Source organism: Ammospiza nelsoni, chromosome 3 (genome assembly GCF_027579445.1).
Source record: "Ammospiza nelsoni isolate bAmmNel1 chromosome 3, bAmmNel1.pri, whole genome shotgun sequence".
In the NCBI taxonomy this organism is placed as follows: Eukaryota; Metazoa; Chordata; class Aves; order Passeriformes; family Passerellidae; genus Ammospiza; species Ammospiza nelsoni.
The window spans coordinates 756,035-779,410 of NC_080635.1; the positions used below are offsets into that span (position 1 = coordinate 756,035).

The window sequence follows — 23,376 nt, forward strand, 5'->3', positions numbered from 1 at the left end:
ACAGGACGGGCGGAGGGAGCGCCGGCGGCGCCGGGGGAGCCGGGGCCAGCAGCCGTGACGGGGCAGCCCGCGTTACATAAGGCGGCGGCTCCGCACCGCTCCGCAGCGCGGGGCCGGCGGGGGGCGGCGCGGGCCCGCGTCCCCGTGTCACGGCGCAGCGGCGCCCGCGGGCTCGGAGCGCGGCTGCGGGAACCCCGGGGGGCTGCCCGTGCTCCCTGCGGACAGGGCTCGGCGCGGGGGACCCGCGGGCTGGGCGTTATGTAACCCCCGCTTCCCTGCACACACACCGCTCAGGGAGAGGGGCCCAAGTGCCGAGCGCCGATTAATTGCAGCAACTGATGTTATTTGCTTTTTGCTGTTGTTGTTGCTTGCTTGCTTTTTGTTTTTAAAATTTTATTTCTCCCTCTTGTCACTCTGAGCTACAGAGCCATAACTGCGCTTGGCCGCGGTCCTGTCCTGGAATGAGGGAGCACCGCCGCTCGCCAGTCGGGAATCGCTTCCCAGTCCCGTGTCCGGGGGGGCAGCCCCGGGGCGGGGGGCGCGGAGCCGCAGGGCTCTGCAGCACGGCCGCCTCCGCTGCCGCGGTGCTGAACATGCACAGACACACAGACACACACACGCAGACAGCTCGCACTCCCCGGTCCCGGCGCGGGCCCTGCGCTGTCCGCGGTGCTGAGCACACACACGGACACACAGACACAGACACACGTCCCTTCACCGTCTCGCTCGGGCCCGGCGCTGTCCGCCGTGCTGAGCACACACTCGGACACACGGACAGACGCACGGACACGGGCGCACGTCCCCTCCCGGCGCCGCTCGGGCCCCCGCTGTCCGCGGTGCTGATGCTCCGCCGCAGCCCGGCGCGCTGCGGGCGCTGCAGTGCCCGGGGCGGCACAGCCCGGGCCGGCCCAGCAGCGCAGAGCGCCGCACACGCTTCTCCCCGCTCGGAGCCGGGAATGGCGCTGCTTCCCCTTCTCCTCCGACACTGCCTTCCCCGCCGGCCTCCTGCCGCCCGCACGGCCGAGAGGCACAGCCCGGCTGCCTCCCTGGCTCCAGCCGGCCATGAGGCCGGCGGCGAAATCACCCCCTTCTCCCTGCCTTTCTCTGTGCCCGCAGCAGCCAGAGGCTGGAGACAAAAAGCCGAACGGGTCCCACTTTAAATATGTGCTATTTCTCCATTTCATTACCGGCAATACGGCCCCCTCCCCCGCTGAGCCGGTACCCGCGGTGTGTGCCACCTTTACCTGGGCTGGCGGAGCGCGGCGCGGCGGGGTCGGTGGCTCGGTGCCGCAGCTGGATGGGAGGCAAGGACAGGAGGCTGCTGACCTCCGCGGGTCTCCTTCTTCAATGGATCGGGAGCCGTGCCCTCATCAAAGATGGCCGTCCGCTCCTACGTCAGCAGCTTTTAATAGCCCTCCCCGGCGGGGGGAGCGGGAGGGGGCAGAGCGGGCCGGGCGGGTTTGAGTCATCGCCGCCGCACCGCTCCCGCAGCCGGCCCGCCGCCTCCCGCGGCCGCCCCGCCGCCGCCTCCCCGCGGCCGGGGTCGGGGCAGGGGGCTGGGGGCGGCTGCGGCCCGACCGCCCGGCCGGGGGGGCAGGGACCCTCCCGCAGCAGCGATTTCCTCCGCCAAAGGGGTGGTCCGAAGAGGGTATCCCTCTGAAGTCCCCGGTACTCCATATATGGCCAATCTACGTGGGCTTCTATTTTTGTGTGAATTCTTCCTTCTCTCCCCTCTTTTTATTTCTCAGAACATCCTGCCAGGGGTCTGGGTATGTTAATCTGTTTATACTCCCCCTCCTCTCTCCCCTCTCCCACGTCGGAGCAGCCAAACACGAGGAAATCCATGGTTAAGGACATGTGTTGTAACTGATCATTTGAGGGACAGGTTCAAAAATGAGAGACAGAAATCAAAAACAAAGCCTGGACAAGTACATGAACACACACAGCACAGTGAACACATGCCACTGCTGCTGAGGAAGGAAACGGTAACTCAGTTCAAGGAAAGTGCCTGGCTTATTTATCATTAATTAATTAAAATATTCGTTCCGAGCGTACCTAATTTGGAGCAAATGGAGCTGTCTCCAACGTGATTTCTAATGGGGAGGAAATCCTTTCATTTCATACAAAATTATGTATGTTTGTAAAATTTATCTCTTAATGGGGATCTTAATGAACATTGGGGATTGCAGTCGAAGTGCGATGCTCTCTTTCGTAACCTCAGTCATACTTTCCCTCTCACCCCACAAGCCTTGGCTTTCATTCATGGAACCATCCAGACCAGGAGATGATGCCTCCCTGTTCCCTGTCTGAGCCTCTCCCGCGAGCAGTGAGCGAGCTCTGGCTGGGTTAACTCTGACACCGTGCGTGCAGGCTTTTCTGAACAGCCTGCGGATGGCGGAGTCAAAACATCAGTTCCACATGAGGGTGGTTCCATCCTCATCCTCTCTTCTTGCCCCCCCGTCCCCCTTGCCAAGGCGAAGAAGACCGGAAGAGAGGGAAGGCTCTGCAGCTGTATTTTGGAGCGCGTTCATCCCGTGTTATGGTTGTATGGGCGTGGGGGAGGGACGGGAGGGGAGGGAGGCGCGGGGGAGAAGGAGAGAGAATTGCGGGTGATTCCTCCTCCCCTGCTCCGTAGTTCCCCACAGGAAAACGTGACTGTAGATCGTGCTTTGTGAGTCTCACCCTCTTCCTACGAAAATATGTCCTTCAGTCTCTTTTGAAAGGAAGCAGTCAAAAGTTTGCTAAATATACGAGAAGGAATTCTCAGTCGAGAGGGGCTGCCTGCTGCATTAGAGTATCTAATGAGCTGTGCACACGGAAACCGCAGGGAAAGATAGAACCTGTCATGTTCCCGGGCTGTAAACACAGGCTGAGATTAACACTGTGCAGACACCCCCTCCAGGTGAGGGCTCTGGAGCAGCAGCCTGACTGGGAAACGCATTTAGCGTCAGGAGCGGCGGTTTGGGCAAACAAAGCTTCGCAGGCCGGCTCCCGCAGGGGTTACCGTGCCCAGCACCCGCGTGAGGTGAGCACTGCGGATGGCGAGAGCAGTCCCAGAGCGAGCCCTGCTCTGGAATCCAGGCTGCCCAACTTCCTGGCACACACGGAAAGTTAAAAAGGAATTCTCAGCCAGACAGCTGTACTAGTACTTATTAATAATTCATATTAACGGTAGATAAGGGAAGGAAAAGAGATTATAAACTGTTGTTTTGGCTAAGCCACCAGCACTGCAAAATGCTGGCTGGGTTTGGATTCAGCCCAATAATGCCTCGGAGAAGAATTTCAGTCCATTGGATACCAGCAGGGATGAATTTGGCTCTGTGCATCAAAAGCCAGGGACGAAAATGCAGTGAAGGCAAAATAAAATGCAGCATAACTTGGGGAAAGAGATGTAAGGAATGGAAAAAGGAAGAGAAAGCAGAGAGGGAGTGGGAGGAGGATAAGAGGTAGTTTTCCAGTGACAAAGCTGGGTTCAATTTAAGATTCATTTTCCAGCTCTGCTGCAGCAGAAATCATGGAGCTTAATAAAAAAACAAAGGACAGAATCATTAAATAGATCACAAACATTGCCCAATAAGCTTAGAAGGAGCAGCCACCTTTCGTTCTGGAAACGAGGGAGGAAGGGATGGAGCCTGTGCTGTTCAGGAATGTGGCTGCCTCTATCCTGGGAGATGCAGAGGGGGGGCAGGCTTTTGCACCGCAGCGCCGGGATTTCTGTCGCAATAAGTGCACTAAGCAATTCTAACTGATTCTTTAGCATCTTCTAAGGATAATTTGAAAAAAAAAACAAAAAGAAAAAGCACATGGGGAGTTCATTGACTCTATCCGGTACTATTTGAACAGTCGTTTCACACTGTGTACAGGGGATATGTGAGAAGAGAAGCCTATAAATGAAGTAGGAGGAGAGAGAAAACCGGAATTTGGTCTAAGAATGATTCAGCTCCTTCTTAATTATTCAGGCAACTATTCAGCAGGCTTAACAAGCAGTACCTGTGGGCACAGCCCATGAATAATGAGGCAGGAGCATGCTCTCCTGCATGACAGCAGCAGGATGTGTGCTCCACGTTACCGGCCAGGAGCCGGAGAAGGGCAGGACAGGCAGAGCCTGCAGCAGGTTAAGGGGGGAAAGAACAGCCCCTGTTTGTCCATGGTTTGGGAGCTGTGTGCAGCAGGATCTTCCTGGCTGCTCACAGCACCACCTCCAGCCTCCAACTCACACCCCTGCATGCTGCAAAGCTGGGCTGTGGGGCAGCCAAGTGAGGGGAACACCAAAACAGTGCCACCAGATCCTGCATGTTATTCCTGGGCTCTCTTAGAGGCAGTTGTAACACAGAGACTGCCTCAATTCTCTCCACCTTCCTCAGACGTTTCTTTTTTTTCCTTTTTCAGCAGAGAGGGAAATATTTATCCAAATGCTGCTCATCCTGGCCTCAAGTAAGTGGCTGGGAAAGAAACTGAACTAAGCATAGAGCAAACAAGAGAGGGAAAATGTACCTGCTTTGGCACTGAACATTTCCAGCCTCTCCAATTTCAGCCTGCTCCCAGGCTGAGGTGCTGAGGCATACCCCAGTCTGATATCTGCAATAAGAACAGTCTGAGGATGGAGCCCTTTATGCAGAGCTCCTAATTGCCTTCTGTCATTCACTGCTCTTTATGTAACTCTGAATTTTGACCATCAACAGCACTTGCATCTCTGTGCCCCAGGCTGCTTCTGATTAAATTTGAGGGAATGGCTGGGCCTAATTTTCCCCTGCATGCTCAGGATCTCTAGATACACAGTTAGGCTGGGGGCTTTTTTAAGGAGCTGTCTGTGATCGGGTGCTCCAGTTTGGGCCAAGACAAGATTTCTCTGAGCCTTATGTTCAAAAACAGAGAGATTTAAAATACAATTGTAACATAAACCCTTGGAGATGAGTCCCCACCGATTTCCTGATCACACTTTTAGATCTGCTGAGCCAGATCCCCAAAGTTCCTGATTCCTGACTAGTTGCTTAAAGAGCAACCAGGACTCAAATATTTGGTGAGTCTGGGTTCCACTGCTGCCCCCCAGCTCCCCCTGCCTTGGCTGGGCCCTTCTCTCAGCTGTGCTATAACTGTGTCATTCCTGCAATGCCAGACTTCACCATCTATTATCCTCTAGGCAAAACATAGCCACAGCTCTGAGGGTTGTCATCTGCTCTGGAGGTAGGACTGGTGTGAGGCCTCCAGAAACCTTGCCAATGGGAATTTTAAGCCCAGCTCAGCTTTCATGAGAGGAAAGCTCTGCCCAAGAAAGTCACAAAGGTATTGGACACAGAGGAAGGAGGACCACAGCCATTTAATCTATATTATACAGAGGAAAGAAGACATAGAAACAGCTTTCTCTATGTGTTCCTATGACACAGACGGCAGATAAGGATTAAACTCCAATTTTTAATTTAAAACAATCCTGATTTAGTAAAATAAACTATAATTGGATTTTAATTCTCCTTCTGTGCATGTGACCTGAATTTGGGAACCATTTCAAAAACCTGCCTGAAAGCTAAATGAAGAAAGGACAGAGGTCCCACAAAGCAGGGCACAGGCTTAACTGAGAGATATGAACTGCTGTGTGGTACTGCAGTCCCCTGTTTCTTTGGCCAACTTTTCTGTGAGCACAAAAACACAGCAGCAGATGCTGTATATTAGCACACAATGTCATTTACTTGCACTTCCTCATATGATTTTAGCCATATACGCTGACAACTAATCTTTAGGTGAGTGCAAATTAAAGTCCTGGTTTAATCCACACTTTTAACGGGCTTATGCTTTTGGGGGCTATTGCTTGTTTACAGGAAACACAGGCTATTTAAACTGGAACTTTTGGAACTGAGAAGTGCAATTCTCTTTGTCTGCAGGCTTTGAAACCAGTGGAGCTGTGATGAGTTCAACAAGCTGAATTGTGAGTTTTAATAATCCACCCGGAGATGAGGGTATGGCTGGTCCTTCCTTTATGGTTATAATTGCCAACTGCAGAAAGCATGTGCTTGTTACACTATTTATTGAATCATTTTTGAATGCTGTGAAGTGGTGCACGAGTACTAACTTCATTCCACTTGTGCCTGATTACATTGAGTGAGGTAAATGGGATTTAAGAAGGGAAATAGAAACCTCACTAATCTTGAAGGAAAATACAAAAATGTACAGCAAGCCAGAAGGCCCCTTTTCCCCCCAGCTACTGATTTCTGTCCATGGGACAGACAGGCATGAGAGGGGCTGCAGAGGTGTTGGTTCAGGGCCACCAGCTGGTGGTGAGAGCCACAGCACTGAGGCTCTCCTGAAGAGGTGGCCCTCAGCAGAGTGAGGGCTAGAGCTGCCTGTCAGACCGTGCCAGCAGGGTGACTCCTCTGGCTGTGGCACACGTCCTGCCACCTCTGGGCTCCTTCACAAGGAGAAACACTGCCCACTCTCTGGCACGGACAAGGAGAAACACTGCCCACTCCACTCCCCTGGCATGGACAAGGAGGAACGCTGCCCACTCCACTCCCCTGGCATGGACAAGGAGGAACGCTGCCCACTCCACTCCCCTGGCATGGACAAAGAGGAACGCTGCCCACTCCACTCCCCTGGCATGGACAAGGAGGAACGCTGCCCACTCCACTCCCCTGGCATGGACAAGGAGAAACGCTGCCCACTCCACTCCCCTGGCATCCTGCTGTGTCTCCCAGCCCCACCTGAGGCAGCCTCAGCTATAATGCAAACCACCTGAGCTCCTTTTACCTGAATTGTTTGCACCTGGCCCTGATTTGCTCAGTCCCAACCAGGAGTGGCTGAGGCTCCACCCGTCCCTTGCACAGGTAAAAGGGCTGGGCAGAGGCTGCTGCTCTTTTGGTAGGAGACTTCCCTGGCACAAACTTTAACTTTAGGGCTGGAATGAGTCTGCAGCTCCAACAGGAGATGTAAGCACCAAGTTTTTCCCCTCCCTTGCTGTTTCCTCTCCTTAGAGTGCGTGGGAAGGTGACTGTTAGTAGGTCTAGTTCCTGCTCTTCCTTTAAACTGGGTCATCACAATTTACCCTCCTACCTGCTGTAAGGATATGGGGTTTTTTCCTTCTCTACCCTTTGATATTATCCTTCTGCAACTCTCCCTCTCCTCCTTCTTTCCCTTCCCCCTGTTTCCTTCTCACTCTAAACAGAAGGAAAGTGGGTCACTTCATAATTGCTCTTCTCTATTTCAGAGAAACCCAGAGGCACAAAATGGAACAAACAGGTGAGTGTCACTAATTCAGGGGAGCTTTAAAGATATTTTCCTTTTAGATTCTCCTGGGCTTGCTTCACCTGCTCCTTTCCCTTTGCTTCCAAACTCCTGAGGTAACAACCAGTGCTACTGCCTGGTTGTGTAGGTAAAATTCAGGTTGAGACTAGGTGGCTTGGGATGCTGAAAGTAAGCACATTGAGCTTTTTGCTCTCCCTTTTATATGTTTCTTTACTTCAATGGAATGAAAAAAATCACGAAGGGGAAAAATTGTACTTAAATATGCCAAGGAGGTAGTGATTCAGTGTTGATGCAATACTTTGCAATAACCTTGGGCATCCATAGGAGTGATTCAGAAAAAAAGAAAGGCTTCCTCACTCACCAAGTCTTTATCTGTGAGCTGCCTGCCACATAACAGGATCTCAGATCATCCTCAGTCAGACAAAACAAAAGAGGTGCAGTCCAGTCAAGCATACAGGTTTTTATTAATGTAGGTGCAGTCCCAGGGATTCCTTTGCCCCCAGGGCCTGGTTTTGTCAGGGCCATTATCTGCTGCTTTCAGTGAAGCACTTCATGTGGAGTGGGATCCTTCTCTGAGGAGAGAGCTGCAGTCTGCTCCCAGGCTCCAGAGTTAGGAGGCTCAGCAGCTGAGGCCTTTTATGGACAGACGCAACATTTTGTCTTTGGTTTGGTTTGAGCTGCAGTGTTCACAGGTCCTAGGGCTGCACTGCTCACCCTCAGCTCTTACACAACATAGTTAATTAACATGGAGCATGTCAGACTAGCAGGCTTGCTGCTCCTTACAGAGCCCATGAGTGTTACTGTCCCTCACAAGATTGCTGTTGTAGGGTTTCACTTTGGAATTTTGGGTGACACCTTTTGCTCCAATTTTCACCGTGCTGAGCAAGAATCCATTCTCTCACCTTGGCAAATTCTCCTGTTATTTGCTGTGCAGAGTGGAGGAAGAGACCAAGCTCTAGAAGAAGGGCAGGGATCTGGGTTTTTCTCCTAGCCTGGTTATTGAACAGCTGTACTATTCTGGAAAAAGCCACTTCCACCTTGAAACTTGGTGTTTTGGGCTGAGCTACAAGAGCATCAGCCCCTCTATGAGCACTGTCTGGCACAGTCCTTGGTTTTTCAACGAACATGCTGCTCTTTCCCTGTTGAAACTGGGGTTGAATGTGTCTCTGCCTCTCTTCCTGTTGCTTCTTCCTCCCTGTTAAGGATGTAAATATTGCCACCTTCCCATATTGCTTGCTGTACATCTGTCCAGTGGGATTTGGTGCTGCCTCCGCAATTTACCTCTCCAAGGAGAGCCTGCAAAGCCAAGGGGGCACCTGCCCAGAGAGGAGGTTTCTGTTTGTAGGTAAAGGAAAGGCAGGAGCTTGCTGATGTTTTTGGAGACTCATTTCTGTCACTAAGGGCTCTGGGGAAAGCCTGAGGTGTCTGTTTAATCTCTGCCCAGAAAGGGACTACATCACACAGGGAACACAATGCAGGGGAAGAGGCAAGTGCTCCTCTGGGCTGTGGTGCCAGCTTTGTCACAGGATGTGCATCTGGAATAATTCAGGTGACTCAAAGGAGGCCAGGTCTCTTCTATACAACAGGACTGAGCTTTATGATAGACCAGACAAACATGTAGCTTAAGGTGTTAACCCTTTCTGCTCCTCAGATTCCATATGCATTGCAGTAGGTTCAAAATTGCTCCTGGCAGTGTTCCTCAGCCTTGTTTGAGGCAAAAAGGAGTCTAATGCACCCTGGTCTAATAGGAATACTCTCTGTGATGATTTATGGGTCAATGTCTTCATGTATCTCTGAAATGGGAATAAAAACTGCCCTGCTAACTTCCTGAGAGTTATTTCAATTTCCCTTCCTAGTGTTCTGCAGGTAATCTATATTTTTTTTAAGTTGATAAACTTGCTGAAAATTACAAGTGAGGGAAACAAATCTGTCAAGAACTCTCCAGCTTCTGAATGCTGAGTGTTGTTTTTTCTTCCTTAACTTACAAATGTTCAAAGTATTTTGAGAAACCAGTGCTGGTCTGAAGAAAAGTCTACTTCCCTCAGCCTAATACTTGCACTTGGTGTTAAGCTGCTTTAAGGTGTGTTCTTTGACCTGCCTGTTTCTAAAATATGTGCAATTATGGCCTTCTTTTGAGTAATTAGTGAGCCTTGTTCTCACATGAGGTATGTGCATAATATGAAGCTGAATAATGAATGTCACTTTACTGCTGAATGCCCACTTTTGATGCAAGTAGCCAACACTGGAGTGTGACAGCCCCTGAGCACCTGCAGGGCTGTGAAGCCTGCTCCTGGTGTGCCAGGGGCTGCTGTGGGTCAGGCCTGGCTGTGCTGCCATGCTGAGGAGCTGCTTTCATGTTACCTGATCCAGGTGTGCTCTTGCCGTGTAAGAAAGTGGCAGGGAAGGACTGGAGAATGTGGAGAACCCATCCAAAATTTCCTGTGGGTTTTAACACGGGTCTGCAGGCAGCTTTGGGCTGAGGGATGATGTGCATTCCTGTTGGATCACTTATAAATAGTTCCCTAGAGATTCTCCCTTGTGCAGCAGAAATCCTCATTATTTGAAGAGTGTCTGAGCAACCCACCCACCAGTCAGACTGCAGCTCTTACTCTTGCCAAAAAAAGAGACCCTTTATTCAGAGGAGTCCCTCGGAGGCAGCCCAGAGCACAGCTGAGCACCCCCAGGTGAGGGTGAAACCCCCCTGGGACCTCTGTTAGGGCCATTACAGCCCTCAGCAGGCTCAGCTGCCTCTGCAGATCTGTCAGTGCCCACAGCAGTGCTTCCTTTCTCCCTGTGGTTCTCGGAGCAGCCCTGTGGCATTTCTGCCTCTGACTTGTCAGAAATGCCTTTGAAAGATGTCCAGAGACTTGGTCTTACCCATGAACTGCCAGCACCTTGGCAAGGTGAAGGGATGGAGTTAAAGGATGATTAGAGAAATAATAATAATCTATTGTAATTGTTTATTATCGTGTTATTTTAGTGCAGCTGAAACAATGTCATGTTCCTCATGACCAGGATGATCCAGATAACAGGGAGATGAAAATAATCCTTTGCCTCTGGCATTGTTTTTGCTGTGATGGTCTCAAGGGATGCTGGGGCTGGCTCTGCTGGGAGCTGGGCTCTTGGCTTGGCTGAGCAGAGGAGCTGGGGGCTCCTGGTGTCTTTCTGTGCAGGCAGTGTGAGGGAAATGGAGCCGATCTCCCCTCTGTGGTAGCTTGTGTTCCACCCAGCCTGGGCTCATGGTTTGCTATTTGACTCCCCAGGGAAGTGGGCACTGCACCAAGGCTGCCAGGGTTCAAGGAGCATTTGGACAACAGCCCCAGGCCCAGGGTGGCATCCCTGGGCACGTCCTGTGGGGAGCCAGGAGCTGGGCTTTGGTCTTTGGGGGTCCCTCCTAGCCCAGAACACCCTGCGGCTCTGTGATTGGGTTTGAATGTCCCTGTGCTCCTGTGAGTCACCTGGCACGTGGCCTGATGGCTCACTGGGTGATGCTCTCTGTGTCAGCACTGGAGCCTCTCTGCACAAGGAGCCCTTTGGCTGATCTGACTCTCTGCACAAAAAGCCCACAATTGATCATGCTAAGGCAGAAATAGCTTTGTGCTAGAGCCAAGGTCCTGTCAAGGTAGGAGTCCTTCCTCTGGGTGATTTTAGCAGCACTGAGCTTGTTGACAACCTCAGTACTTGAATTTGTTGGGAGTCCAGCCCCAAATACATGGTACTCAAGGAAATTAAAAATAATCCCTTTGGAGCACATATTTGCTTTCTAGCTTTCAGCTACTTGAAAGCTGTGCTTCCAGCACTTACACCTCCAGCCACAGCTGGTAGAAAATGGACCAAAGATTGTTGCAGCACAGAGCTTGGCAGAGAAGGAGCTGCCCTACTGGTGTCGGGGGAGTTGGATCATATGCTGCCTCCTAAGCTTTGGAGGCTCCTCCCAGGAATTTTCCATTTTTTTCCCTGCTCCCCACACACGTGCCTCTGACAGGAGCCAGAATGTGGCCCTGCATGGATAGGGCAGCATTGCTGTGCCCTCTTGTGTTGCTGCAGGGGCTATCCAGAACTTCCAGCTGTTACTGCTGTATTACATAGATGATCATTCATAACACAGCCTTATGCACACTGAAAGCTGGAGAAACTTCTGGGTGTGATAAAGGTACTGGAACTTTTCTCTTTCAGTCGATCTGCTTGGTGACATTGATTGGTTTTGCTGGGGGGAGGGCCAAGGCTCTGCACAATTTGTTGCTTTTACCTTCCCCCATAACGCAGATGATAACACAGCACAGGCTGAAGGGGGGAGCAGCCTGCATGAATTAATAGCTGGCATGACCTTTCCTTGTGGAAATGTAGCTTACCTGTGAGAAGAGTCAGTCCTGGCTCTGTTTTCCTCCTGCATGTAGAGCTTGGGATGCTGCCATCCTATGCACCAGTCCCACTGCTTATTTGGCAATAAGCAAGTGAGGCCTTGCCTGATACTGGGTATGAATCCACAGCAGGGAGGAATTCTCCCACACACTGCCAGGGAACAGATTTATTGCCACATATCCACACACGGTGCCGAATGCATCTAAGTCTCTTTTAATGTTCTATTTTAATTGCCTGTCTCAGCCAGCTGAGGATAAATCAGTCTGAAATTCACAGTGAGCATTTGGGGGTAGGGATCGAATGAGATTTTATTGATATTATTGCAAAAGGTCTTTTCTGGGTAAATGAATTCTGTCCTTTTGGTGGTATTAAAGCTCTCTCAGAAGCAATGTGCCAGCATCCCTCTCTGCCACTGAGCAATCACCGTGCAGGCTGCTGCATCCCCAGGCAGCACAGTACTGCGTGCTGGCTGGAGCCCTCAGCTCCACCTGCCTGTGCTGGGAATCAGGCTGCAGGGAAGGACTTGTGCTTCAAGCCTCTTGCTCTTTGCTTTTGGGCTTTTTTCCTTTAAACCCATTCTGTAGAGCTAAACTGTAGTTTTGGAGTGCTTGTGGGACAGCATCTGAGCAGTAACAAAAACCATGGTGTGGAACAGTTCTCCCTCTCTTTCAATGCAGGAGCAGTTGGCAGGCCATAATCTGAATCTTAGCATTACAGTTCAGCTACAGAGTTTTATAAGTACCTTTTTAAAAAACATTCTGTCAAAATACTTTTTTTTTCCTGGTATAGAGCCTTTTCTAAGAAGGGCTTTTGAGAGCGGTGTGTGCATCATAGCTTGAATATAACCTTGTCAATTATAAATTAACCTGACAGCAGTGCCTAAAGCAAGGCTAATCCCATCTTCTCTAGTGCTATATAACGTATATAATGATGAAGATACTCATGCCTCAATGAGTTTGTGGTCTAAAATAGGCAAGACTGGCAAAAGGCAGTAGAAAATAGCCATTTCTAGTCTCTGCTTTCAGTAATTTTTCCCTGCATGCTGACAACTCCAAGATTGTGCAAGGTAATGGTTATGATTAATCCAAGACACCTGGGAGGTATTTAAATTTAAACTGATATGCTTCAGATCATAATTCAGACTTTGTCTGAGGAAGAAATTATTGATTTTGATCTTGATTTTTTTTTTCTTTTTTGCTTGAGACAGTCTTGTGGCTGCCTAACTGGGGAGATGATGGGGAGATAAAGCAGTGTGTGTCTCCTCATTGCAGACGCTGCTTGGCACCTGGGGCAGGGCTGCCACCACTGTGGTGTGGGTAGGTGTCCTGTGAGGGGCACCCATGGCAGGACAGTGCCTTGCAGACACCAGCCAGGACCTGGGCAGGACCCTTGGGCCAGTGAGCATCAGCAGCTTAATGCAGCTGAGGGAAAGGAAGGGAGGACAACACCCAAGCCAGGCAGGATTGTTTGTAGGAAAAACCCATGCTAACAAAGGCATGAACTTCACTCACAGTTCTCAGAGCAATCTGCAAGAACCTGGTTTGGCAGGACAAACTGTCATTCACTTATGTAACTTTTTTTTCCCCTAATCTTAGAATATTTGTCGTTGTTAGGTGTGGCAATGAGCCTGTTTAGGTGCTGAGTAGTCAAACAATGTAAATGGACCCCTGAATTCTCAGGGGTTCCTGAGAGCAGCAAAGTACAAGCTGTTCCTGAAGGCTCCCTTCCTGGGGCAGTGAACAGGTCAGGCTCCAAACTGCCTCCATTCTCTGTGGAAACTGCAGGGCAATGGGAGCAAGGAGGTAATGAGGGTCCAGTTCTGCTGCAATTAGCTTTGCAGGTAAATCTCTCCACATGTGGGTTACCTTTTGGCATCTGAGAAATGGTGATTAGATTTCTCTCTTGAGATCTTAAGCCATCGTTTCTACCATTCTGCATCTTGGCTGGAAGCTTAAATACCTGATCATTGTGTGCAGTTGAAATTCAGAGCTCTGGTTTGGGGAATCCACCTGTGTACTGCAAAGTTTCCAATTTTGTTCTCTCAGGACTCCTGGTTATGATTCACTGGACACAGCAATTATTTTGTCTTTAATTTTTAAAAAGTTTGAGCTGGGATCTTAGTTCAATTTCTATTTTGTGCAGCAAAAGATGAGAGCTCTTGACATACCCCAAGATACTAAGAAATGTAAAAAAGGTGGAGAACAGAAGTGTATCATAGAAAGTGAAATGTGAAAATTTTGGGTGGAGATGTGGCAGTATCCTCCTGTCTTTCTGAGTAAGAAACTGGATGTTCACATCAGGTTGTTTTTCTACAGGAAATCTTGGGGTCTGGGAGAGAGCAGGCAAAGCAGGAACATGCTCAGTTTTGTCTGCATAGCTTTCATTAGAAGTCAGGGAAAAAAATAAAAAGGCATCTTGATATTGTGGGATCCTCATATCTAAAGAATAACCAGCAAAGATGCATTCATGGAGGGGAGGAGTTTGGGGGAAGGGGTGTACTTGGGTGTTACTCCTCAAAGGTGGAGCCAGAGATGGGTCAGAACAAATGGCTTGGCTTGATTATACAGTGGCACATTAAAAACAAGTAGAAATCAGTGCCTTGTTCTCTAGAGGAAGGCAGTAACTCATGAGGGGACTTGTTTTCCATCTGGACTCGCTACTTTTTTTTCTGGCAACCTGAGATTAAGGCCTCACCTTCCACCAGTCTAATGAACCTTTGAGACAGAAAAATCAGTAAGGAGAGGAATTCTCTGAGCCGCCTTATCAGACAGCACAGGGCCAGGAACTGTCCTGCTTGGGCAGAGGTTGTCATTTCCTCCTTGAAAAGGAGAATTTGGACAGCAATGGTCTCATCTTGCCTCAGCAGGGGGCTGGAGAGGTTCAAAGGATGAGTTTGTGCTGAGTTGTTATGGCAGTTCCTCTCCTGTGAGACACAGTGTGGTTAAAAGGCAAAACATTGCATACTCTGCTACTTGTGGGTACTGCTGTTGTCTTTGTGTGTCATTTCCATGCAGGCTTTGAAGCCTGGTGCTTGCCAGGGCCCGTGGCACATGTCCTGCAGAGCTCCAGGGAAACGTGTGAGATGCAGCAGTGGTGGTTATGGGAGCACAGGTTGATTGGTGGCAGCTTTGCTGCTTTCAGGTGGTGTGTTTTGCTCTTCCATGAGGCAGCTGGGAATATTATATTGAATATACCTTGAAGCCTGCCTCAGGGGGCTGACTGAGACATGAGACACAGGGGTGCTCTAATGAGAAATGATATAAACACCAGGTAATGGGATAAAAATCCCAGGTGGAAGTGAGCTAAAAATTGTAACTTGCCCCATTATCTTCACTCCCAAGGCATGATTTATTTGATGGAAGAAGTCCAAGTGTGTTACGTTTGCCATTCTTGGAGCATGTGAGCCAAGACTGATTTGTTGACTTGTGTTAAGGGAAGGGACTGAGTTCAGCGTAACTGGTGCTGTAGCAGCATGGCCTCACCAGCAGCAAAGCTTAGGGCAGAAGAAATAGGACTGTGTGTGCAGCAAGGCCCTGCTGTCCCCATGCTTTTCAGGAAAAAAAAGTTCTTTTCAGAAGCCTAGTGAAAATAAATAGTGAAAGGGGTACTGAGATCAAGAAAAAAATAATCTGTCCTGGCATTTCATCTAGGGACACTTGAAATATTGCAAGAATCTGGAATCCGCTGGGGAAATGAGCCTGAAATGACAGGGCTGTGCAGGAGCTCTTCTGAGAGCTGGAGGAAGACACAGAGTTAAAAATAAAACAAAGCAAGGGAAGATGCTGCAGTAACTTAGCCCACTCTGTATTGCTTTTGTATAGGTGTGGGGGAGAAGGCAGGCAGCAGCTGGTTGCTTCAGAAAGCCTATTTTTATTGAGTCAAGTTTCCAAAGCCAATCCAGTCAATATGGGGTGTAAAACCCTTAAGATCTCTTCTCCTGATGGTGGAGTCTGTATTTTTCATCCTTCCCTTCCCTTGCACCTCCTGCCACACAGGAAACAACCCAAGTGACTCTTCCTCCAGCATTGCTGTTCTAGGGACCTCCATGGTTCCCAGGGTACACAACATGGGAGAAACTAATTAGACATCTGACCCTGAACGAATTCTTAATTGAAGTTTCCAACCCAGTGTGAAGGGGACTGATATTATTGGCAGTTACTAACTGGTATTGGCACAGAATCACTCTTGAGTGCACTCTCTGGGGAAAATCCATCACAACAGCACCTATTTCTGTGCCCTCTGTTCTTGGCAGTTTCCTGTTGGCTCATGTTTGTCTCTGAGGTGCTCTTGGTCTACCCAGCAGGAGGTGTCTGTGTTCCCTGGGGTCCAGCAGAGCAGCCCACATGGATTGCTCCAGTTGCAGAGCCCCTGGAAGCAGCATGGTCTGAGCAAACCCATTGCTTTGCTCCCTCTCAGGGCAAGAGAAGCTCTTTAATCCTTCAGCTGGTGTTTAAGGCACAGAGTACTGGTGAGGGGTGGGATACAGACAGACTGCCTAGGAAAAGAATGAGCACCTTCCTCAGGGTGCTCTTTGTCATTGCAGCCCTCTTGCTGAAGCACATCTTAGCCTCTAGGCCAGACCAAATCAGTCTGGAGAGCCAGCAGAGTGACAGTGTCGATGTTTGACACCTGTCTCCTTCAGAGGACAAGAGTGGTAAATCTGCAGCTTCAGCTGGGCCGGAGGCAACCAAATCCCAGGCGTGGTGGGCCAGTGAGGCTGAGCTTTCCAACCAGCCTGGAGCCTTAAATCTCTGGGACATTCCTGCCTCTGGGTTGGTAGAGGGTCTCAGATTGGTGGTCTGTGTATGTGACTGCTGTCTCCTGAAGTTACCCACATCCTGAGGAGCTGACTCTGCTGCAGGGAGCAGAGTGCCAAAGGCTGCTCTCATAGTAAATTCCTCAAGTGTCTACAGGGTGCTTTAGCAAAAGCAGCCTCATGCTGCTCCAAGTGATGGTTTGGGTGAAGCTCAGCAGTGCCCTACTGCTCACCTGGGCACAGGTAAAGGGGGAGTGTGGCAGGTGAGAACACCTGCCTACAGCTGCCCTTATTAAAGAGTCTTGCACCCTTACTTATCTCTGCCCATGTGTTGGAGCAGCTGTCCTGTAGGGTGGTGAGAAAGTTTGCAGGTAAATATTATCTCTTTGTAGTAATTCAGCAAAAAGACAGCACTTTGCTTTTCACCTGCATTGTGTCCCTTCTCTCAAGTGGATTAGCTCCTGAGGAGTATCCCTGGGAGAGAAATCCTTTCATATGTGAACGGAGCAGGACTTTAAAATAGGTACAGAATCCCTGATAAGGGATCCCCAGAGCCCCAACCATTCTGCTGCCTTCATTAGTGCCTAAAAAGCAGGGACGTTGTGTGGGGGAAAGAAATGAGGTGGGAGGCAGCTGATGAGAGGAGCAATGTACCCTGCTAACAAAACTCATCTGAACAGACACATCCAGCACCTCTGTGCCTCCTTTCACCTGCCTCATTCTGAGCAACCACATTAAGAAGGAAAAAAATATTTAAAGCTCTGCTAACTAGAGCCCCATGGGGAAACAAGATAACTATCAGCAGAGCTGGTGCTGCCATGGGTGGGAAACCCCCACAGCAGCAGGATCAGCACATCCCTGCCTGGTGCAGCTTCCAGTGCTCCTCTGAACTCTCCTTTGATCCAGAGCTCTGTTCAGCAGTGGGCTTGGTTCATTCTGTTCTCCTGGTGCTGAGGGGCAGGTGTGTGCAGCTGAGGGGAGGAAGAGCTCACCTTAGACCCCATGCAATGAGAGATGCTCCCTGTCCTTAGGGATTTCCTGATCCTCTCCACGTGCAGCCCTCTCTCAGGAAGGAGCTGATCCTGTGGGACACTGAGGGCCACCAGGGCGCTGACATGTGAGGGTGTTTTTAGGCCAGGCCACTGCAGCCTCAGGCCTCTCCTTCCCCTTCCACCCTGTCAGAGTCAAGGCTGCTTTTCCTGCAGCACTGCCCTTCTGGCAGCTGTGGGTCTCTACTGCTTGCCCATAACCTCAGTCTATCATCTGAGGATGCAGCAGTTGAATAACAGTCTGAGCTTCTGCAAAACAACTGTGGCAGTCCCTCAGGCCACTGAGGCTGCTGTTCCTCCCCCAGAGCCCCAGGGAGCAGAGGCAGTGACTGTGGAAAGGCTTCTGAGGACAGCAGGATAAAAGCAGCTCACACAGGGGCCAGCAGGCTCCAGCTGGACTAAAACTGCCCCATCCTGCAGCAAACGCCAGCAGGGGGATGCATTTCTCCTGGCCCTTCCTGGTTTGCAAAATTCATCCCTCTTGTGAGAGAAAGGGGCACGAGGAGAAGAGCAGGGATCCCTTTCTGACTGAAAATCAGGCAAGATAGGGATAATCTTTTAACCTAAAACTCAGCCTATTTCCAATAGCTGTGTTTTTTCCTCACCAGATTCCTGCATCAGTCAGTTTTGCACTGTTTTCAGAAGACATCTGCCTGGTGCTTGGGATGGAAGTTGTACTCTTTGCTCTCAGGGGATGGCTTCCCCTGGCTGGAGTATTGGTTCCTGCCCTCCCTAAGGACAGCCTTTGCCTGCTGCTTGTTTTCCTCCCTGAATGCCTGTTTCCAAGGGAAAGTGCTGCTTTAGGGTCATGCTCCACTCCTGCTGAGCCCTGGTGAGGGCTGTCAGAGCCCTTCCCAAGCTGGTGATGAGGACTGCAGGCAGTGCTCACCTGGGGTGTGCTTTGGGGCCTCCAGGAGCAGCAAAGCTCTTCTGTAAACTCCAGCAGAACACAGGCTGTATGTTGAGGTAATCAGCATCCTTGATCTTCTCCTCTGAGACCCAGCAGTTAGCTTATTTGCACTTTGTTGTGGCAAAAATACAAAGAAAACAAATATGAAAAATTATTTAATGAACTCTGGAAATGAATAATGAATACATCATTTTAAGTGGTTCTTCAGGCTGCTACAGAGTGCTATCCTGAGATGTGAGAGCAGGAATCTTGGCTGATGCAGAGGAGGGCAGTCATTTGGTTCCTGAATGAGCAGCCCACAGGATGAATGGGACAGTTAATTGTTTCTTGAAGCAAACTTCTCAGACATCAGTGTGGCTAAGGAGGAGACTTGGCAGTGTGCTGAGCCTTAATTTTTAAACGGTGTGAAAGATGGGCTTGACTTACCTTTGCTTTGAGTTGGTGCAATGCCACTGACTTCAGTGGAGAATTTGTAGCCCTCACATTTCATCTGCCTGGCTATTTGATGGCACAGCAATGAGAAATGAAACACCAAGCAAGGTTTTCCAGCAAGACTACAATTTTCTGGAAGATCCCATGCTGACAGAAGAGTAGAATATATGTCTGACTTAAATAGATTTGTTACATGTCTTGTGTTAAACACTTTATCTTTGCCGTGATAGCCTGGCTTAGTCAGATCTGAAAACCAAGAAAGGTGTTTGAAACCTTCATCTATTGGGAGACTGGCTCACATTCCAAATAAGTTATACAGCATTCTTTCCTAGACTGAAAACATTCAGGTTGGTCCTCAATTATTGCTTATAATTCCAAAGGGTTCTGGGACAGCTGTACATTCTGGGCTTTGTGTCCCTTGGAGTCCTTGGTGGATAGACTCATGATAGTGAAAACATTTTAGGGATGGATGACTCAAGAAATTTCCTTTTTAGAGTCTCTTTAAAATAACTTCATTTGAATGAGAAAATCAGAAGGATTCTTTAAAAAAGCAAATGTGTATTTCAGTATGGTGTGAGTGTATGGATAAAAAAAGCCAATTTAAGAATTAACAATCCAGGAAAATTATTAGCAAAGGCTCTTCCCCATCTGCCCTCCATGGAACAGGCATTGTTCACATGGTGTTGGGAGTAGGACCTCATGCAGGGCTCCCTGCCAAGCTCCCTGGGAGCCACATGTTAGTGGCAAGGGAGTGGCAAGTAAGTCCTTTGCTGAAGTGTGAGTGAGGTGAAGAAAGTTTAACTTTTATTTTCATGCTGGAGAGACTATTACAAACCAGTCATCTCCTGGATTTTGTTGTGTGTGAGACACAGATGTGGTCCATAACCTTCTTTTTCACATCAAAGGTCGGATCTTGCCTCAAGGTCAAGTGTGGTTTTCTTAATTCTCTCTTCTCTTACAATTTGTTTCCCCCAGCCTAAAATTAAGGGTTACATTTGTGTATTGTTGCATGTAAAGACAGAAATTTGACTTTTAAAACATGGCAGACATCTCTTTGAAACTGGGAGCTAGATCCCTAAATATCTTTGGAAATCTGGAGCTGTGCACCAGATGGAGAATCAGCACTTAAAGAGTAATTTCATGAAGGAAGTGGAGTGAAATTATTTCCTTTAGCAAATAGTTTCACAGCAAGAAGAAAGAAAGCAGAGCCAGCATCTTGCACAGGGAGATCATGCTTATTCTCCCCTTCTTTGTGCCTCTTTCCTAGGGTTTTGGGGGCTTTTTGGTTTGGTTTTTTTTTCCTCCTATGGATGCATCCAGGCCACATCATGGCACAATGCAATGTGCCAAAAGTAGGTATTGGTTACTCTCTAATTGGCACCAGTTGCAGGTCAGAGTGAGCACTTTGTGTCTCATGAAAGGCTGAACCCTTTTTATGTCCTGAAGTGATTTGAGAGTAGATATAAATGTCACAGATACACTGAACAAGAATTACTGGCCTGCAGAATTAATCCAAGATAATGTCAGAGGCTCTCTGAGGCAGGCTGACAATGTGGTGTGTCAGCCTTATGTAACTGGGTACATGTACCTGAGGTCATGTGCAAATGTAGGGGCTGCAGCTGGGCTCTACACCCCAGGAAATGGGCAGGAAAATCCCATGTCAGAGTATCAAACACTGGCAGTGTCCCTGGTGGGGAAAAGCTAGTCCCTGGTCATCTCTGAAGACAACAGTGACCCTGCAGATTGTCAGGAATTAGTCCTGATCCAGACAGTCTAGGAGAGATCCCCAAAGTTTCCTTATCCTGGATGCTGAGGACATGTGAGGTGTGCAAGTAAGATTTTTGCAGTGTCTGGGAGGAAAATGAAACTTTCTAGACAGGTGGAGCTCATCAGTTTGCAGAAAAACAGCTTCTGCTTAGAGATCAAACAACTGCCATATGGTGCTGTTTTTTCCTATAGCGCAAACATATTTAGCTGTGCCAGGAGAAGTCTGGGGAACTGATTGTCAGTGGCCACACAGGATATGGCTAAACTTGGATCAAAACACTACCAAAGCATGGAGCAGCTCTGGAGAAAGGAGCTGAATGGCAGCTGGGGGAGGGAGTGATGCAGTGGGTCACTCAGGGAAAGAGGTACTGCTCAATTTCACCTCCCTTTTATTGTATGGAAACCTGGCTGCTGCAAACATACGGTGTAAAAAAAAGTTAAAAATTCTAAAACCCTTTATATGACTAGACTCCTTCACCAAGCTCTGAATCAACATTATTTCAGTTAAAAAAAAAATCCTACCAAACAAATAATTGCATGTTACTGCTCTCATTCTTGGCTATAAGATAAAATCTCATTAGTAGCTGCAATAATAGCACATCTAGGAGCAAAATTTGACTTAAAATGCTTTCACTTTCACAACACCCACTTTTCATTTGAATGCTCAAAGTTGCTGCAAAACATTTTTGAAAATTAGCTATTAGCTACACACTGTAGTAATTTTTCTGGTGACAGCCATTGCACAGAACATCTACACTGCAATAAACTTTTTGCAGTACCTTAAATTTGCCTTATTATTGTCTATCAAGTGTTGTTATTGCTAAACTTGTTCCAGTGCTGACTCAGTTGATGAGCATAATTTTACCATGTAGGCAGCCCTAATTCGTGACGATCTGGGGCTTCACATAGCATCTAGAACCTTCCTCAAAAGCCATTTTGCAAGTGACTAAGACATTCATGAAAGATCTTAGAGCTGGAGGTTTGTGCTACAAATGCAAAGCAGCATTTATTATTTGGGCTTTACAAATGCAGTTTTAATTTTGCCTTAATCAATACTTCATTAAAGTGGGCCATGTAGGAACTGTTTATTTCTCTGGTTTCCCAAGCAGCTTTCTGTGTCACATTAGGAAAGAAAAAAAAAAAAAAAAAGGCATTCAAGACAGCCTGAAAAATATTTTTCTTTTCCTTGGCCTCCCCTCCCCCTTGAAGGCTTTCTGCTCCAGTGGCTTGTGTTGTAGTCACACTATGCTTGGAGTGACTTGAGAGCATCCCTAATGCTGCATGCCTGGCACTAGAGGCAAATAAACTATTTGTGTGCAGCAATCTGTAAGCTGCACCTCAAGAACAATTTCCTTGTCTGCTGACAGACACCCAGGAAGGCTCAGGGAGGTTGGAGCAGGAGGGCAGTGGCAGAAGGAGGAAAGTTTCCCTGTCTCCCCCGGTGCAATGAATGCAAAGCAGCTGCAGGAGGGGTCAGCGGCAGTGGGATTCCCTGCCCATTGGCACGGTGGGTGCTGCTGCAGCCCCTGCTTTGGCTGTGTGCCCCAGGGGCTGCAAGGGCAGCAGGGACTGCTTTTTCCTTTGCTTTCATTTCTTGGAGTTTTCTGTAACTCTTTGGATTTTAAGCTGAGTTTGTTGAATTCTTATGTTCTTTCCCTCCCACTCCAGTATTTCACAGGAGGGTTTTTTGCCCCCTGCCTTTTGTTAGATAACAAATTTCTCCTGCACCATTAGAGCTGTGGTTTACTGTGCTCCTTGTACGAGATGGTTCCAGAGAGTGGAGGATTAGCTCAGACCTCTTGACTACTCTCCCCATACACCACTTCTGAGGCTTCAAGGCTCACCTGCTTTTTAGCAAATCAGAGTTGACACTGGCTGACTTCAATGCTGGTGGAAGTTTCCCTGCTGCATGGGGTTTGTGGATGGGCTCTTGGCAAGGGCTCCTGACTGCAGCTGCTGAAGCCTTATCTCTCTCTGTAAGGAGCTGCAGGAGTTGCCTCCAGTGGGTCCCTGGGGGCTCTTGCTGCAGTACCAAAAGCTTGTTTCATTGCAGGGAGGGGGCAAAGGCTGCAGAAGGCCAGTTCAGGGCACTGAGCTTACAGCTGGCTTGGCTGGGGGAATTGATGCCTGCCGTGTAATGTGTGAGCTGTAATAGAGGTCTGGTGTCCCAGGTAGCTCCAGTGAATGTGTGAGAAGGGCACTAGTATTACTGAGAATAAACCTACTCTGCATCCTATAAAATCCAGCAAAATGCCCTCAGATCTTATAAGCACTCCTGTTCCACTGCTGACTGCTGCTTCTTGGGGCTGGCTTGAACTGCAGCCTAGGGAGGAGCCAAGAGGTGCAGGAGAGGCACTCTCCTTCCCAGAGTGCTCTGGCCTGGGGTGGAATTAACCTCTTTGTTCAGTGCAGAGGAAAAAAAAATCAAAGCAGGCCAGGGTTGACCTACATTTGATCCTTGCAATGTGCAAGTTCTGCTTCCTGCACTTTTTCTTGTGGTGACCTTTTGTTCCTAGGAGGTAAGAACTGCTTTGAGGCATTGCTGCATGTTTTGTACAGCAAAACTTTCCTTCCAACAGGAAAGGATAATTTGAAGATCGCTATTTCTGTTACAGGAAATCCCAAAGTCGAATTAAAAAAAGGAAATGCGTTCTTGTGAAGTCTTCAAATATCATAGGATTGAATCTCTCTTTAGATTCTGACATTCTGGATGGGATGATTGCCACTGATCTCTCATATGTGCCGTGTGCTTTGGAAGGGGATGTTTTGCCAAAGCCTCTCGTCACCAAACCTCAGTGAGCGGGGAAGAGAAACGTGGTCTGAGCCAGCAGGGTGAGGGAAGGGCCAGGGGGCTGGGTTTCCAAACT

At 48.8% G+C, this 23,376-nt stretch overlaps 1 protein-coding gene and 1 long non-coding RNA gene across 3 annotated transcripts in view; one reads left to right on the forward strand and one right to left on the reverse strand.

Annotated features, from left to right (window-relative positions):
- The window catches only part of SNAP25 (synaptosome associated protein 25), a 62,978-nt gene extending 61,485 nt beyond the window's left edge, over nt 1–1,493 (reverse strand). Inside the window, exon 1 of one of the 2 annotated variants that reach the window (XM_059467644.1) lies at nt 1,245–1,493. The gene's annotated coding sequence lies outside the window, so the exon portion shown is untranslated. The remainder of the gene's footprint in view (nt 1–1,244) is intronic. The other variant, XM_059467643.1, reaches the window with a different exon arrangement.
- A 5,374-nt stretch (nt 1,494–6,867) lies between these two features.
- Nucleotides 6,868–23,376, forward strand: part of LOC132071861 (uncharacterized) — a 32,012-nt gene continuing 15,503 nt past the window's right edge. The window contains exons 1-2 of the long non-coding RNA XR_009418224.1: nt 6,868–6,917; nt 7,196–7,227. This is a non-coding gene — a long non-coding RNA (uncharacterized LOC132071861). The remainder of the gene's footprint in view (nt 6,918–7,195; nt 7,228–23,376) is intronic.